The sequence below is a fragment of the Conger conger genome, chromosome 17 (assembly GCF_963514075.1).
Source record: "Conger conger chromosome 17, fConCon1.1, whole genome shotgun sequence".
In the NCBI taxonomy this organism is placed as follows: domain Eukaryota; kingdom Metazoa; phylum Chordata; class Actinopteri; order Anguilliformes; family Congridae; genus Conger; species Conger conger.
In genome coordinates this window covers 40,062,152-40,075,125 of record NC_083776.1, presented here as the reverse complement: position 1 = coordinate 40,075,125, position 12,974 = coordinate 40,062,152, and the positions used below count along the sequence as shown (strand labels likewise).

Sequence of the window (12,974 nt, the reverse complement as noted above, 5' to 3'; positions counted from 1 at the left end):
ACAGGGGGAGAGGAATCTGGAAACTAAACACATCATTACTAGAGGACAAAGCAATAAAACAGGCATACATCAATAGACTACAAGAATGGGCATCACTCAAGGAACTCTTCACGTCACCCGTAGAATGGTGGGAAATGGTCAAGACACGCACTAAGGGTTACTTCATCACGGCAGGACGCAGGCAGGCACAGAAAAGGAGGGAACAAACAAAAAAATTGCACAGCACACTCCAACGACTAGCAGCACTACAGGCACAGGGATTCCAGGTCGCACAAGAAATCACACAGGCCAAACACAACCTCTCAGCACTCTATAGACAGGAACAGGAAAAAATTAGACATCAAAGCAGAGTTCAACACCTAGAACAAAATGAAAAATGCACCCGTTACTTTTATAGGAAGATCAAGAACAAAAAGAATCACATACAGACATTACTGGACAACACAGGACAAATCATCACGGGTGAACAGAATATACACAACCACATCAGGGCATTCTACACTGATCTGTATAGCACAAAGCACATGGATGAGCACATGGTGGACACATACCTACATGACATCCCAGCCATAGCACCCCGGGCAGGAGAAGGAGAGGAGGAGGAGGAGGAGAGTCTGTCCGTGGAGGAGCTCACCCACGTGGTGAAAGGCCTGAACACCGGCAAAACTCCGGGTCCCGACGGGCTCCCGGCCGAGTACTACCAAACCTTTTGGGAACACCTCAAGGTAGATTTAACATCGGTGCTCTCCGCGGTGTACAGTGAGGGCCGGTTGGCCCCCTCGATGACAGAGAGCGTCATCACCCTTATTTACAAGGGCAAGGGTGATGAGCGTAGCCTGACAAACTGGAGGCCTATTAACCTCTTGGGGGCCGACTACAAGCTCTTGGCGAAGGCCCTCATGTACAGGCTCCAGGAGACTACCCCTCAGGTCGTGGGTCCGGACCAGGCTTGCGGGGTCCCGGAGAGGTCGACCGCCGATAACCTGGTGCTCATCCGGGACATCATGGCCCACTCTGTCGAACGGTCGAAACCTTTTTGCATGTTTAATCTAGATCAGGAGAAGGCCTTCGACAGAGTGGGCCATAGCTACATGTTTAAGGTCCTGGAGGCAATGAACCTCCCTCTTGGTCTTAGAAAATGGATTCACATCATCTATCAAAACAACACAGCAAAAATACTGGTTAATGGACACACTACAGAACACTTTCCCATACACTCAGGGGTTAGACAGGGTTGCCCACTTTCTGCACTACTGTACATACACTGCCTGGAACCACTCTTACACAAAATCAGGACAAACACAGACATCACCGGCTACACACTCCCAGGGTGCACAGAACAACTCAAGGCACTTGCATACATGGACGACATCACACTTTTCTGCACTGAACAAACCTCTGTACAGCACATCATTAGGACTCTGGACCACTTCTGCACAGCCACCTCCGCGATAATTAACAAGACCAAGAGCGAGGTGTTTGTGTCCAGGGCCTGGGCGGTCGACCAGGTCCTGTCGGACACATTTCCCATTCGTACATCCGTGAACATCCTTGGCGTCACGTTCGATAGGACCAACTCCGGGGGCCGGAGCTGGGCCGGGGCCCTCGGCCGGGCTCGAGCTAAGACCTGCAGTTGGAGTTCCAGGGCACTGTCAATGACGGGGAGAATCCTCATAGTACAGACGATCCTTTACCCGATCCTCGCCTATGTCGGAAAGATCTTTCCCCCAGACAAGCATATTGAGAAACAAATTAACAAAATTGTCTTTGGTTTTGTCTGGGGGAGTAGGCAGGAGAGGGTAAAGAGGCTGATCATGTGGAAGGACCCTAGGAACGGGGGTAGAGGCGTGCCAAACGTCGCAGAACTGATCAGGATGCAGAGCCTCGCCTACCACATCAACTCCATAAAAAACCGCAGTAACAAAACCGGATACATGACCCGTTTTTACTTCACCACCAGCTTAAGACCCCTGGGGCTCTGCATCCTGGATCACAGGCACCCCTACTCCTGGGACCCCCCCCAGCCCTACAGGTCACTCCGCCGGTACATCTACACAGCACGTCTGCACACTGCACAGCTCACTCACTGGACATTTCAGGAAATCAAAAACACCACAAATGCACAGGAACATTTACACAGACCCGACAACACGACCCACAGCACAGCCACTACAGTTTGGAAAAACATAAATCACCCATGCCTTCTGAACACACAGAAAGACCTGGCGTGGCTAGCTGTGCTGAAAGCTCTCCCCACCAGGGTGTTCATGTTCAGGAGGAGCTTGGCCCTGGCGGAGACATGCCCGTACCCTCGCTGTAACGAAAAGGAAACCGGAGATCACCTCCTGTGGCACTGCAGAAAGGCCAAATCTATCTGGCAATCCATTTTCACTTTCCTGGACACATACACTGACACACAGTCACTGACCCTCCGGGATATCCTCCTCGGCCCCCGCAACGGGATCACATCTGCTGAGGAGGAGATTGCCTGGAGGGTGATCAACATCACCAAGCACACTTTATGGGACGCACGCAACATCATGTTTTTTCAAAAACAGGAACTTCACAACATCATCATCACCCGGCAGATCACCAACCACATCAAGGACTACTATCACCTGGACTGTCACAAAGCCGGAAAGAGCACCACAAACACAAAATGGAAAATTCACAACAGCACAGAATTACACATATGACACGGACACCCTGGACAATACACCTACAGCCGGACACCTACACTCCCGAAGCCTTCCCTTGGGTAATGTATGTAATGTTTACTGTGTACTGTCTACTGTCTTAATGTATTGTGGTATTGTCTGCAGTCATGTTTAAATGTAACTCTGTTTGTTACTGTCTGACGTTTGCAATGTAAATATGTGTTATGTAAGTAAATGTAAATAAATGTAAGTATGAATGTAAATGAAATGTAAGAGTGAAAGTAAGTGAAACTCAGTAATGTCTTAATGTATTTTGGTATTGTCTGCGGTCATGTTTAAATGTAACTCTGTTTGTTACTGTCTGACGTTTGCAATGTAAATATGTGTTATGTAAGTAAATGTAAGTAAATGTAAGTATGAATGTAAATGAAAGTAAGTGAAACTCAATAAAAGAAATAACGGTTCACCCAGGGCGAGGCTCGGCCATTGCACTCCGGCTGTGTTGACCCCTGCGAATTCCTCAAATGTGGGAATCTCGACTGCATAATTTCTGCTAGTGGGGGACTGCGTTCGCGCTCTCCCCTGATCACGTGGTCAAACGATAGACTCGATTAATGTGCAAATACCCCCTTGTGCTGCCTTTCCTTCGCTTACGGCCATACCACTCTGAATACGCCCGATCTCGGAAGCTAAGCAGGGTCGGGCCCGGTTAGTACTTGGATGGGAGACCGCCTGGGAATACCAGGTGCTGTAAGCTTTTTTCACTATGCTTTTGGACAGGCGCTGCTGTTTCACAACGTTCAAAACACGTCGCGCACAGTGCTATATCGTTTAGTCTATTACCCGTTTATGCTTCTCATGTCTTACCCAGACACTTGGGCAGCGCATTGCAAAGGAACAAGGCTAGCATCCAAATTCATTACGTACGGCGCTATTTTAGACACAACACAGGCTAAATCAGTGCAATGCAAATTCACTTCACACCAAGAGTACCGCACATTTTCCTTACACGTCTGTAGCCTATCATGAAGCAGGATTGCCGAGTTACAGTGAGCGCCGCACTTCATTGGACAGTGGCACGTGTTTTTCTTCTTTTGGTTCTGCGCTCTAGCGATTTCAGTTTGAAAGGACACAACGACAACCAAGTTCAAGTGCAGACTCTCAGCTTTAATTTGAGGCCATTTTCAAGCACACCCGACGAACCGTTTGGAACTCACGTCGCATCTTGCACACGGTCACTTGTCCATTTAGGTGTCGCATTTCGGCAGGGCTCTGGCTTGGTGTTCGACGTGACATCACCGCGACTGAAATGCGCTCTGTTTGCGGTTGAGGGCGATGTACACTGTTGCATTGTGGGGAAACAGAAAGTCGTCCTTGAAATGCGGTGGGAAAACGCCAAAATAATAAACACATGAAAAAAAAGAAGTACATGAATGAAAAGGTTGCCATCGTTTATGCGGCTAGCCGCAAGAGCGCAAATCAGACTTTTGAACCGGCTAGACATTGTGACTTGACGGGCTGCTAGCCGAATACTCAGAAACCGTAACTGTGCAACGTACCACCTAGCGGTCCGGCCCATCCCTTGCGGATTCCAACTCATACTTACCTGGCAGGGGAGATACCGTGATCACGAAGGCGGTTCACCCAGGGCGAGGCTCGGCCATTGCACTCCGGCTGTGTTGACCCCTGCGAATTCCTCAAATGTGGGAATCTCGACTGCATAATTTCTGCTAGTGGGGGACTGCGTTCGCGCTCTCCCCTGATCACGTGGTCAAATGATAGACTCGATTAATGTGCAAATACCCCCTTGTGCTGCCTTTCCTTCGCTTACGGCCATACCACTCTGAATACGTCTGATCTCGGAAGCTAAGCAGGGTCGGGCCCGGTTAGTACTTGGATGGGAGACCGCCTGGGAATACCAGGTGCTGTAAGCTTTTTTCACTATGCTTTTGGACAGGCGCTGCTGTTTCACAACGTTCAAAACACGTCGCGCACAGTGCTATATCGTTTAGTCTATTACCCGTTTATGCTTCTCATGTCTTACCCAGACACTTGGGCAGCGCATTGCAAAGGAACAAGGCTAGCATCCAAATTCATTACGTACGGCGCTATTTTAGACACAACACAGGCTAAATCAGTGCAATGCAAATTCACTTCACACCAAGAGTACCGCACATTTTCCTTACACGTCTGTAGCCTATCATGAAGCAGGATTGCCGAGTTACAGTGAGCGCCGCACTTCATTGGACAGTGGCACGTGTTTTTCTTCTTTTGGCTCTGCGCTCTAGCGATTTCAGTTTGAAAGGACACAACGACAACCAAGTTCAAGTGCAGACTGTCAGCTTTAATTTGAGGCCATTTTCAAGCACACCCGACGAACCGTTTGGAACTCACGTCGCATCTTGCACACGGTCACTTGTCCATTTAGGTGTCGCATTTCGGCAGGGCTCTGGCTTGGTGTTCGACGTGACATCACCGCGACAGAAATGCGCTCTGTTTGCGGTTGAGGGCAATGTACACTGTTGCATTGTGGGGAAACAGAAAGTCGTCCTTGAAATGCGGTGGGAAAACGCCAAAATAATAAACACATGAAAAAAAAAGAAGTACATGAATGAAAAGGTTGCCATCGTTTATGCGGCTAGCCGCAAGAGCGCAAATCAGACTTTTGAACCGGCTAGACATTGTGACTTGACGGGCTGCTAGCCGAATACTCAGAAACCGTAACTGTGCAACGTACCACCTAGCGGTCCGGCCCATCCCTTGCGGATTCCAACTCATACTTACCTGGCAGGGGAGATACCGTGATCACGAAGGCGGTTCACCCAGGGCGAGGCTCGGCCATTGCACTCCGGCTGTGTTGACCCCTGCGAATTCCTCAAATGTGGGAATCTCGACTGCATAATTTCTGCTAGTGGGGGACTGCGTTCGCGCTCTCCCCTGATCACGTGGTCAAATGATAGACTCGATTAATGTGCAAATACCCCCTTGTGCTGCCTTTCCTTCGCTTACGGCCATACCACTCTGAATACGTCTGATCTCGGAAGCTAAGCAGGGTCGGGCCCGGTTAGTACTTGGATGGGAGACCGCCTGGGAATACCAGGTGCTGTAAGCTTTTTTCACTATGCTTTTGGACAGGCGCTGCTGTTTCACAACGTTCAAAACACGTCGCGCACAGTGCTATATCGTTTAGTCTATTACCCGTTTATGCTTCTCATGTCTTACCCAGACACTTGGGCAGCGCATTGCAAAGGAACAAGGCTAGCATCCAAATTCATTACGTACGGCGCTATTTTAGACACAACACAGGTTAAATCAGTGCAATGCAAATTCACTTCACACCAAGAGTACCGCACATTTTCCTTACACGTCTGTAGCCTATCATGAAGCAGGATTGCCGAGTTACAGTGAGCGCCGCACTTCATTGGACAGTGGCACGTGTTTTTCTTCTTTTGGTTCTGCGCTCTAGCGATTTCAGTTTGAAAGGACACAACGACAACCAAGTTCAAGTGCAGACTGTCAGCTTTAATTTGAGGCCATTTTCAAGCACACCCGACGAACCGTTTGGAACTCACGTCGCATCTTGCACACGGTCACTTGTCCATTTAGGTGTCGCATTTCGGCAGGGCTCTGGCTTGGTGTTCGACGTGACATCACCGCGACTGAAATGCGCTCTGTTTGCGGTTGAGGGCGATGTACACTGTTGCATTGTGGGGAAACAGAAAGTCGTCCTTGAAATGCGGTGGGAAAACGCCAAAATAATAAACACATGAAAAAAAAGAAGTACATGAATGAAAAGGTTGCCATCGTTTATGCGGCTAGCCGCAAGAGCGCAAATCAGACTTTTGAACCGGCTAGACATTGTGACTTGACGGGCTGCTAGCCGAATACTCAGAAACCGTAACTGTGCAACGTACCACCTAGCGGTCCGGCCCATCCCTTGCGGATTCCAACTCATACTTACCTGGCAGGGGAGATACCGTGATCACGAAGGCGGTTCACCCAGGGCGAGGCTCGGCCATTGCACTCCGGCTGTGTTGACCCCTGCGAATTCCTCAAATGTGGGAATCTCGACTGCATAATTTCTGCTAGTGGGGGACTGCGTTCGCGCTCTCCCCTGATCACGTGGTCAAACGATAGACTCGATTAATGTGCAAATACCCCCTTGTGCTGCCTTTCCTTCGCTTACGGCCATACCACTCTGAATACGTCTGATCTCGGAAGCTAAGCAGGGTCGGGCCCGGTTAGTACTTGGATGGGAGACCGCCTGGGAATACCAGGTGCTGTAAGCTTTTTTCACTATGCTTTTGGACAGGCGCTGCTGTTTCACAACGTTCAAAACACGTCGCGCACAGTGCTATATCGTTTAGTCTATTACCCGTTTATGCTTCTCATGTCTTACCCAGACACTTGGGCAGCGCATTGCAAAGGAACAAGGCTAGCATCCAAATTCATTACGTACGGCGCTATTTTAGACACAACACAGGCTAAATCAGTGCAATGCAAATTCACTTCACACCAAGAGTACCGCACATTTTCCTTACACGTCTGTAGCCTATCATGAAGCAGGATTGCCGAGTTACAGTGAGCGCCGCACTTCATTGGACAGTGGCACGTGTTTTTCTTCTTTTGGTTCTGCGCTCTAGCGATTTCAGTTTGAAAGGACACAACGACAACCAAGTTCAAGTGCAGACTCTCAGCTTTAATTTGAGGCCATTTTCAAGCACACCCGACGAACCGTTTGGAACTCACGTCGCATCTTGCACACGGTCACTTGTCCATTTAGGTGTCGCATTTCGGCAGGGCTCTGGCTTGGTGTTCGACGTGACATCACCGCGACTGAAATGCGCTCTGTTTGCGGTTGAGGGCGATGTACACTGTTGCATTGTGGGGAAACAGAAAGTCGTCCTTGAAATGCGGTGGGAAAACGCCAAAATAATAAACACATGAAAAAAAAGAAGTACATGAATGAAAAGGTTGCCATCGTTTATGCGGCTAGCCGCAAGAGCGCAAATCAGACTTTTGAACCGGCTAGACATTGTGACTTGACGGGCTGCTAGCCGAATACTCAGAAACCGTAACTGTGCAACGTACCACCTAGCGGTCCGGCCCATCCCTTGCGGATTCCAACTCATACTTACCTGGCAGGGGAGATACCGTGATCACGAAGGCGGTTCACCCAGGGCGAGGCTCGGCCATTGCACTCCGGCTGTGTTGACCCCTGCGAATTCCTCAAATGTGGGAATCTCGACTGCATAATTTCTGCTAGTGGGGGACTGCGTTCGCGCTCTCCCCTGATCACGTGGTCAAACGATAGACTCGATTAATGTGCAAATACCCCCTTGTGCTGCCTTTCCTTCGCTTACGGCCATACCACTCTGAATACGTCTGATCTCGGAAGCTAAGCAGGGTCGGGCCCGGTTAGTACTTGGATGGGAGACCGCCTGGGAATACCAGGTGCTGTAAGCTTTTTTCACTATGCTTTTGGACAGGCGCTGCTGTTTCACAACGTTCAAAACACGTTGCGCACAGTGCTATATCGTTTAGTCTATTACCCGTTTATGCTTCTCATGTCTTACCCAGACACTTGGGCAGCGCATTGCAAAGGAACAAGGCTAGCATCCAAATTCATTACGTACGGCGCTATTTTAGACACAACACAGGCTAAATCAGTGCAATGCAAATTCACTTCACACCAAGAGTACCGCACATTTTCCTTACACGTCTGTAGCCTATCATGAAGCAGGATTGCCGAGTTACAGTGAGCGCCGCACTTCATTGGACAGTGGCACGTGTTTTTCTTCTTTTGGTTCTGCGCTCTAGCGATTTCAGTTTGAAAGGACACAACGACAACCAAGTTCAAGTGCAGACTCTCAGCTTTAATTTGAGGCCATTTTCAAGCACACCCGACGAACCGTTTGGAACTCACGTCGCATCTTGCACACGGTCACTTGTCCATTTAGGTGTCGCATTTCGGCAGGGCTCTGGCTTGGTGTTCGACGTGACATCACCGCGACTGAAATGCGCTCTGTTTGCGGTTGAGGGCGATGTACACTGTTGCATTGTGGGGAAACAGAAAGTCGTCCTTGAAATGCGGTGGGAAAACGCCAAAATAATAAACACATTAAAAAAAAGAAGTACATGAATGAAAAGGTTGCCATCGTTTATGCGGCTAGCCGCAAAAGCGCAAATCAGACTTTTGAACCGGCTAGACATTGTGACTTGACGGGCTGCTAGCCGAATACTCAGAAACCGTAACTGTGCAACGTACCACCTAGCGGTCCGGCCCATCCCTTGCGGATTCCAACTCATACTTACCTGGCAGGGGAGATACCGTGATCACGAAGGCGGTTCACCCAGGGCGAGGCTCGGCCATTGCACTCCGGCTGTGTTGACCCCTGCGAATTCCTCAAATGTGGGAATCTCGACTGCATAATTTCTGCTAGTGGGGGACTGCGTTCGCGCTCTCCCCTGATCACGTGGTCAAACGATAGACTCGATTAATGTGCAAATACCCCCTTGTGCTGCCTTTCCTTCGCTTACGGCCATACCACTCTGAATACGTCTGATCTCGGAAGCTAAGCAGGGTCGGGCCCGGTTAGTACTTGGATGGGAGACCGCCTGGGAATACCAGGTGCTGTAAGCTTTTTTCACTATGCTTTTGGACAGGCGCTGCTGTTTCACAACGTTCAAAACACGTCGCGCACAGTGCTATATCGTTTAGTCTATTACCCGTTTATGCTTCTCATGTCTTACCCAGACACTTGGGCAGCGCATTGCAAAGGAACAAGGCTAGCATCCAAATTCATTACGTACGGCGCTATTTTAGACACAACACAGGCTAAATCAGTGCAATGCAAATTCACTTCACACCAAGAGTACCGCACATTTTCCTTACACGTCTGTAGCCTATCATGAAGCAGGATTGCCGAGTTACAGTGAGCGCCGCACTTCATTGGACAGTGGCACGTGTTTTTCTTCTTTTGGTTCTGCGCTCTAGCGATTTCAGTTTGAAAGGACACAACGACAACCAAGTTCAAGTGCAGACTCTCAGCTTTAATTTGAGGCCATTTTCAAGCACACCCGACGAACCGTTTGGAACTCACGTCGCATCCTGCACACGGTCACTTGTCCATTTAGGTGTCGCATTTCGGCAGGGCTCTGGCTTGGTGTTCGACGTGACATCACCGCGACTGAAATGCGCTCTGTTTGCGGTTGAGGGCGATGTACACTGTTGCATTGTGGGGAAACAGAAAGTCGTCCTTGAAATGCGGTGGGAAAACGCCAAAATAATAAACACATGAAAAAAAAGAAGTACATGAATGAAAAGGTTGCCATCGTTTATGCGGCTAGCCGCAAGAGCGCAAATCAGACTTTTGAACCGGCTAGACATTGTGACTTGACGGGCTGCTAGCCGAATACTCAGAAACCGTAACTGTGCAACGTACCACCTAGCGGTCCGGCCCATCCCTTGCGGATTCCAACTCATACTTACCTGGCAGGGGAGATACCGTGATCACGAAGGCGGTTCACCCAGGGCGAGGCTCGGCCATTGCACTCCGGCTGTGTTGACCCCTGCGAATTCCTCAAATGTGGGAATCTCGACTGCATAATTTCTGCTAGTGGGGGACTGCGTTCGCGCTCTCCCCTGATCACGTGGTCAAACGATAGACTCGATTAATGTGCAAATACCCCCTTGTGCTGCCTTTCCTTCGCTTACGGCCATACCACTCTGAATACGTCTGATCTCGGAAGCTAAGCAGGGTCGGGCCCGGTTAGTACTTGGATGGGAGACCGCCTGGGAATACCAGGTGCTGTAAGCTTTTTTCACTATGCTTTTGGACAGGCGCTGCTGTTTCACAACGTTCAAAACACGTCGCGCACAGTGCTATATCGTTTAGTCTATTACCCGTTTATGCTTCTCATGTCTTACCCAGACACTTGGGCAGCGCATTGCAAAGGAACAAGGCTAGCATCCAAATTCATTACGTACGGCGCTATTTTAGACACAACACAGGCTAAATCAGTGCAATGCAAATTCACTTCACACCAAGAGTACCGCACATTTTCCTTACACGTCTGTAGCCTATCATGAAGCAGGATTGCCGAGTTACAGTGAGCGCCGCACTTCATTGGACAGTGGCACGTGTTTTTCTTCTTTTGGTTCTGCGCTCTAGCGATTTCAGTTTGAAAGGACACAACGACAACCAAGTTCAAGTGCAGACTCTCAGCTTTAATTTGAGGCCATTTTCAAGCACACCCGACGAACCGTTTGGAACTCACGTCGCATCTTGCACACGGTCACTTGTCCATTTAGGTGTCGCATTTCGGCAGGGCTCTGGCTTGGTGTTCGACGTGACATCACCGCGACTGAAATGCGCTCTGTTTGCGGTTGAGGGCGATGTACACTGTTGCATTGTGGGGAAACAGAAAGTCGTCCTTGAAATGCGGTGGGAAAACGCCAAAATAATAAACACATGAAAAAAAAGAAGTACATGAATGAAAAGGTTGCCATCGTTTATGCGGCTAGCCGCAAGAGCGCAAATCAGACTTTTGAACCGGCTAGACATTGTGACTTGACGGGCTGCTAGCCGAATACTCAGAAACCGTAACTGTGCAACGTACCACCTAGCGGTCCGGCCCATCCCTTGCGGATTCCAACTCATACTTACCTGGCAGGGGAGATACCGTGATCACGAAGGCGGTTCACCCAGGGCGAGGCTCGGCCATTGCACTCCGGCTGTGTTGACCCCTGCGAATTCCTCAAATGTGGGAATCTCGACTGCATAATTTCTGCTAGTGGGGGACTGCGTTCGCGCTCTCCCCTGATCACGTGGTCAAACGATAGACTCGATTAATGTGCAAATACCCCCTTGTGCTGCCTTTCCTTCGCTTACGGCCATACCACTCTGAATACGTCTGATCTCGGAAGCTAAGCAGGGTCGGGCCCGGTTAGTACTTGGATGGGAGACCGCCTGGGAATACCAGGTGCTGTAAGCTTTTTTCACTATGCTTTTGGACAGGCGCTGCTGTTTCACAACGTTCAAAACACGTCGCGCACAGTGCTATATCGTTTAGTCTATTACCCGTTTATGCTTCTCATGTCTTACCCAGACACTTGGGCAGCGCATTGCAAAGGAACAAGGCTAGCATCCAAATTCATTACGTACGGCGCTATTTTAGACACAACACAGGCTAAATCAGTGCAATGCAAATTCACTTCACACCAAGAGTACCGCACATTTTCCTTACACGTCTGTAGCCTATCATGAAGCAGGATTGCCGAGTTACAGTGAGCGCCGCACTTCATTGGACAGTGGCACGTGTTTTTCTTCTTTTGGTTCTGCGCTCTAGCGATTTCAGTTTGAAAGGACACAACGACAACCAAGTTCAAGTGCAGACTCTCAGCTTTAATTTGAGGCCATTTTCAAGCACACCCGACGAACCGTTTGGAACTCACGTCGCATCCTGCACACGGTCACTTGTCCATTTAGGTGTCGCATTTCGGCAGGGCTCTGGCTTGGTGTTCGACGTGACATCACCGCGACTGAAATGCGCTCTGTTTGCGGTTGAGGGCGATGTACACTGTTGCATTGTGGGGAAACAGAAAGTCGTCCTTGAAATGCGGTGGGAAAACGCCAAAATAATAAACACATGAAAAAAAAGAAGTACATGAATGAAAAGGTTGCCATCGTTTATGCGGCTAGCCGCAAGAGCGCAAATCAGACTTTTGAACCGGCTAGACATTGTGACTTGACGGGCTGCTAGCCGAATACTCAGAAACCGTAACTGTGCAACGTACCACCTAGCGGTCCGGCCCATCCCTTGCGGATTCCAACTCATACTTACCTGGCAGGGGAGATACCGTGATCACGAAGGCGGTTCACCCAGGGCGAGGCTCGGCCATTGCACTCCGGCTGTGTTGACCCCTGCGAATTCCTCAAATGTGGGAATCTCGACTGCATAATTTCTGCTAGTGGGGGACTGCGTTCGCGCTCTCCCCTGATCACGTGGTCAAATGATAGACTCGATTAATGTGCAAATACCCCCTTGTGCTGCCTTTCCTTCGCTTACGGCCATACCACTCTGAATACGTCTGATCTCGGAAGCTAAGCAGGGTCGGGCCCGGTTAGTACTTGGATGGGAGACCGCCTGGGAATACCAGGTGCTGTAAGCTTTTTTCACTATGCTTTTGGACAGGCGCTGCTGTTTCACAACGTTCAAAACACGTCGCGCACAGTGCTATATCGTTTAGTCTATTACCCGTTTATGCTTCTCATGTCTTACCCAGACACTTGGGCAGCGCATTGCAAAGGAACA

General features: G+C 49.5%; 9 non-coding genes and 9 pseudogenes across 9 annotated transcripts; all 18 read left to right on the top strand.

Moving 5' to 3' along the window:
- The first annotated feature begins 3,075 nt into the window (after positions 1 to 3,075).
- On the top strand, positions 3,076 to 3,242 carry LOC133117238 (U1 spliceosomal RNA). Its single transcript, XR_009706029.1, has one exon. It is a non-coding gene; the product is annotated as a U1 spliceosomal RNA (small nuclear RNA).
- Positions 3,243 to 3,305: 63 nt separating this feature from the next.
- LOC133117403 (5S ribosomal RNA) lies at positions 3,306 to 3,414 on the top strand (annotated as a pseudogene).
- Positions 3,415 to 4,255: 841 nt separating this feature from the next.
- Positions 4,256 to 4,419, top strand: LOC133117710 (U1 spliceosomal RNA). Its single transcript, XR_009706253.1, has one exon. It is a non-coding gene; the product is annotated as a U1 spliceosomal RNA (small nuclear RNA).
- Positions 4,420 to 4,482: 63 nt separating this feature from the next.
- On the top strand, positions 4,483 to 4,591 carry LOC133117548 (5S ribosomal RNA; annotated as a pseudogene).
- Positions 4,592 to 5,433: 842 nt separating this feature from the next.
- LOC133117709 (U1 spliceosomal RNA) lies at positions 5,434 to 5,597 on the top strand. The gene has a single exon (XR_009706252.1). It is a non-coding gene; the product is annotated as a U1 spliceosomal RNA (small nuclear RNA).
- Positions 5,598 to 5,660: 63 nt separating this feature from the next.
- Positions 5,661 to 5,769, top strand: LOC133117547 (5S ribosomal RNA; annotated as a pseudogene).
- Positions 5,770 to 6,610: 841 nt separating this feature from the next.
- Positions 6,611 to 6,774, top strand: LOC133117708 (U1 spliceosomal RNA). Its single transcript, XR_009706251.1, has one exon. It is a non-coding gene; the product is annotated as a U1 spliceosomal RNA (small nuclear RNA).
- A 63-nt stretch (positions 6,775 to 6,837) lies between these two features.
- LOC133117545 (5S ribosomal RNA) lies at positions 6,838 to 6,946 on the top strand (annotated as a pseudogene).
- Positions 6,947 to 7,787: 841 nt separating this feature from the next.
- Positions 7,788 to 7,951, top strand: LOC133117707 (U1 spliceosomal RNA). The gene has a single exon (XR_009706250.1). It is a non-coding gene; the product is annotated as a U1 spliceosomal RNA (small nuclear RNA).
- Positions 7,952 to 8,014: 63 nt separating this feature from the next.
- Positions 8,015 to 8,123, top strand: LOC133117544 (5S ribosomal RNA; annotated as a pseudogene).
- Positions 8,124 to 8,964: 841 nt separating this feature from the next.
- Positions 8,965 to 9,128, top strand: LOC133117706 (U1 spliceosomal RNA). Its single transcript, XR_009706249.1, has one exon. It is a non-coding gene; the product is annotated as a U1 spliceosomal RNA (small nuclear RNA).
- Positions 9,129 to 9,191: 63 nt separating this feature from the next.
- LOC133117543 (5S ribosomal RNA) lies at positions 9,192 to 9,300 on the top strand (annotated as a pseudogene).
- An 841-nt stretch (positions 9,301 to 10,141) lies between these two features.
- LOC133117704 (U1 spliceosomal RNA) lies at positions 10,142 to 10,305 on the top strand. Its single transcript, XR_009706247.1, has one exon. It is a non-coding gene; the product is annotated as a U1 spliceosomal RNA (small nuclear RNA).
- A 63-nt stretch (positions 10,306 to 10,368) lies between these two features.
- LOC133117542 (5S ribosomal RNA) lies at positions 10,369 to 10,477 on the top strand (annotated as a pseudogene).
- Positions 10,478 to 11,318: 841 nt separating this feature from the next.
- LOC133117703 (U1 spliceosomal RNA) lies at positions 11,319 to 11,482 on the top strand. Its single transcript, XR_009706246.1, has one exon. It is a non-coding gene; the product is annotated as a U1 spliceosomal RNA (small nuclear RNA).
- Positions 11,483 to 11,545: 63 nt separating this feature from the next.
- LOC133117541 (5S ribosomal RNA) lies at positions 11,546 to 11,654 on the top strand (annotated as a pseudogene).
- An 841-nt stretch (positions 11,655 to 12,495) lies between these two features.
- On the top strand, positions 12,496 to 12,659 carry LOC133117702 (U1 spliceosomal RNA). Its single transcript, XR_009706245.1, has one exon. It is a non-coding gene; the product is annotated as a U1 spliceosomal RNA (small nuclear RNA).
- A 63-nt stretch (positions 12,660 to 12,722) lies between these two features.
- On the top strand, positions 12,723 to 12,831 carry LOC133117540 (5S ribosomal RNA; annotated as a pseudogene).
- Positions 12,832 to 12,974: the final 143 nt, after the last annotated feature.